A 4330-nucleotide genomic window follows, 5' to 3' on the forward strand; every position below is an offset into this window, starting at 1 on the left:
CTTGAATACCTTTATACGTAGCGAAGCATGATGACGAATTAAGTGGCTTGTTGTCGTCCAGCGATGACATGACCAAAAATTTTGGATCATCCGTGTTTGAGACTGGTAATTCTGGAAATTGGTCTAACGGGATCGGATTTGGCTTTTTTCTTTTCTTTTTCATTATTGGAGATAATAGGGAAAACCTATTATCCCCTAATTTGGTGGCCCCAGGGGCCATAGTAAACGCGAATTTTAGTTTAACAAATTAAGAAATTAAGTGATTGAAAAGATATAAAACGATAAAAAATTAATTCACAAACAAAGCACGAGCGTAATATAAACGCAGAACAAACCGTTATACCGTTTTAACAAACTCAATAAGCACAGAGCGAAAAGCAACCGGTTACGATGACAGTTCGACGGTGAATGTTTTTTTAAATTTATATAGCACGGATAGCCAATGAATTAAACTTTGGTTTAAATGTAAATTTATTGTTAAATGTTAATTTGTTTTTTAGATATAAGTAAGCAAAAAACGCACATTTTCACATTTGCTCAAATAATGGCTCTCTTCTTTTGAGGTTTTTGTTGCACTGCTTGCAAAAAATTTAACCAATTTAACACACACACATTCTTTTAAATATATTTAATTGAATTAATGATAAATTATGAATTTTAAGTTGCAATTTTATGTACAATTTAATAAATAAAACAGCTTTAAATTACGTGTTATACTGTTCGGGGAATGTTTAGTTTAGTATCTCATTTTGAAGAGGCTTTGCGCAAAGGGGGAGGGGGCTGGGGGCTTGCTACCCCCCTCATTTGAAAGGTAATGAATGGAGCTTTTGAATAATAGTACCCTTCCCCCCCTAGGACCACGGGGGGCTCTAGGGCAGCCTCCTGAAAATGGTGTAAAATCGTAGTTTTTCGATACAATTTTCAGTAATTATTATAAAATTTTTGTATTTTTACGCATAGAGTGACTCTATGTTTAGTATTTTTATTATTTCAATGAATTAAAGTGGAAATTCACTGAAAATTAAAAATTGTATATGTATCGGTAATACCAAGATAACCCAACCAACCATTTATACAAGACCCTGAAAAGTGGGCAATATATTACGTCCATTTAACGAAAATTTTGAATAAAAAATCGCACGATTCAATATAATATATTACATTAAAACAAGCGCAGCAGGGGAAAATTTGGAATAAAAAATCGCGCGATTTTTTATTCAAAATTTTCATTATATTTTCAGTATAATATATTACATTGAAACAAGCGCGATTTTTTATTCAAAATTTTCGTTATATGGACGTAATATATTGCCCACTTTTCAGGGTCTTGTATAAATGGTTGGTTGGGTTATCTTGGTATTACCGATACATATACAATTTTTAATTTTCAGTGAATTTCCACTTTAATTCATTGAAATAATAAAAATAATAAACATAGAGTCACTCTATGCGTAAAAATACATACATTTTATAATAATTAGTGAAAATTGTATGGAAAAACTGCGATTTTACACCATTTTCAGGAGGCTGCCCTAGAGCCCCCCGTGGTCCTAGGGGGGGAAGGGTACTATTATTCAAAAGCTCCATTCATTACCTTTCAAATGAGGGGGGTAGCAAGCCCCCAGCCCCCTCCCCCTTTGCGCAAAACCTCTTCAAAATGAGATACTAAACTAAACATTCCCCTAGATATTTGCTTAAAATAAGCATTTTATATTTTACATAAATATTATTACACACACAATAACAATAAGGGTTCCGTGTTGTCAAATAATAAGTTGTTACCATATCCCAAACGATTGAAAACAATAAAAATAAATAAAAAAAACTCAAATGCAGGGAAAAAAATTACCCTGGGCGATCCAATACCGGGGTGTGCCAGGTTTTTACGATAAAAACTCTTTTTTGCTTTGTCGGCCTTCGGCAGCGCGTCAAAAAAATAACCCTAGCCGATCCAACACCGGGGTGTGCCTGTTTCGAGAAAAACTTCTTTTTGCTTTTTACGGGAAGAATTTAGTATACCGTCCCAGGATTTCAAGGATAAAAATGATATGGCCGGATAGAGGAGATTATCCTGATCAAGGATATATACAGTTATAGCCGCAGGAAGCTTATAGTTTTCGAGATATTCGATATTAAAGTTGAAAATTTGCAATGTTTTAATTACATATATTCGATATATAAAATTAATTTTGCACTTATATTTTTCAACTTTTATATCCACTAACACTTCACTAATTCCTTTGTACACATTTATTTTATATAATATAGTGCAAAAATAGCTTTTAATATACATTTAAATTATTGTTGTATTATGATTATTTGAGAATAACAAATGAATTACAAACTGTCAAATAATCAGTGTTACCTTATCGACATCATTTGTAATAAAGTGAACAGATTATACTCCCAAATACGAGAATCAACAACCTATAAAAAAATAACCCTGGCTATAACCATATATGTTCGTGATCTGGAGAGTCTCCTCTATCCGACCATACCCATTTTATTCCCGAAATCCTGGGACGGTATACTAAAAGCCGACCCAATAATATTTACGTAAAATAAAAAACGCTTATTTTAAGCAAATATCTAAAATATTAATAAAAAATAAACATGTAGAAATATTGTAGTGAAGTGTAACTGTATAAAAAGTGGGCACAATTCCCGATTTCTTTGGCGCCGCGATTTGAAGGTACCGTTGGAAAGAGGAAGTCCTCCTGATTAAAAAATATATATAGCATTATAGGTGCCGCAAATGCTTAGTCTACGAAATATTCGACCTTAAAGTTCAAAAATTCCCAAAATTCGAACATTTCAAGAAGCTATTTCACCACGTTAAACCCACTTTATCCACATTTTTCCCTTCAAATTAATTAAATTACACTATAATCTTTTAAATAAATCCACATTTTACACTTTTAGCATGCTTTTTTATTTAAAAAATCTTTATTATAAAAATTACATTTTACACTCGTTTGAACCTCATTTGTTTACCAAAAGTTACGAAGAAATGGAGCGCTGCCATGTGATGACAAGGCAATTCGCTGAAATTCCTCTTTTTCACAAAAATTCCTCTATTCATGCATGTGGATATTTTCTTTTTTAAATTTGTTATGCAAATAAGTAATATTATATACATGTATTAGTATTATTATATAACAATATTATATATACATATGTATAAGTAATATTATATAACAATGTTACGTAATAAAGTGTAAGGTTACAGTACAGTACACGAAAACTCAAATTTTGTTTCAAAATAGTATAAGTGCATGATAACCGTAAAATATAACCACTTTATATCCAAAACTCATATTTTAAATATAATAATATATATATCGTCTCCTTAAATACAAACCAATGTGTCATAAAAAATAAATTGAAATCGCTGACAGATATAATAACCAAAATGTATAAATTTTATAACGAAAACTTAAATTTTGTTTGAATATTGGATATAAAGTGGTTATATTTTTTGGTTATCATGCACTCATATTGAAACAAAATTTGAGTTTTGGATTTAAAGTAGTTATATTTTTTGGTTATTATATCTGTCAGCGACTTCCATTTATTTTTTATGATACATTGGTTTGTATTTTAGGTGACGATATATATATTATTATATTTAAAATATAAGTTTTGGATATAAAGTGGTTATATTTTACTTATTATCATGCACTCATATTGAAACAAAATTTGATTTTGGATGCATAAAGTATGCACTCAAACTCATATTTTAAATATAATAGGGGTATTCTCTTGCTCTTGCAAAACCCGGTGCACGGTGCAAGAATTGCAGATTTACAACGGCACAACAACAAACACACGCAGAAAAATATTTGCATTGGCTGTAAAATATGTCAGACCAAAACCTATGTATATTTGCGTGCAATGTCACGCAAAAATATAATTGCAACCCTGTTGTAGTTGCCATTTTACATAAAGACATATTACGTCGTTAAATTGTTGAGGAAGATAAGTTTTAAATGGATTTTATTATTTCTATTTAAATTTTAAAGATTTGTTACAGTTTTTTTTTCTTAAAAATGTATGCAGAAGGTGCGCCAATTCACAATAGCCATGCTTAATAGTCATTCACAACAATTTGACCGAATTAGCCATTCATATATCACTAGATTCTGCAATGGGTGCTCTCGTGCTCTTGTATATTTCTTGGTATAGTATTTTTGTAATCTGCAATCTTGCAAGAGCAAGAGAATACCCCTAATATATATGTATATGTATATATATCGTCACCTAATATACAAACCAATGTATCATAAGAAATAAATGGAAATCGCTGACAGAAATAATAATCAAAATTTAT

The sequence above is a fragment of the Bactrocera tryoni genome, unplaced genomic scaffold (assembly GCF_016617805.1).
Source record: "Bactrocera tryoni isolate S06 unplaced genomic scaffold, CSIRO_BtryS06_freeze2 scaffold_7, whole genome shotgun sequence".
In the NCBI taxonomy this organism is placed as follows: domain Eukaryota; kingdom Metazoa; phylum Arthropoda; class Insecta; order Diptera; family Tephritidae; genus Bactrocera; species Bactrocera tryoni.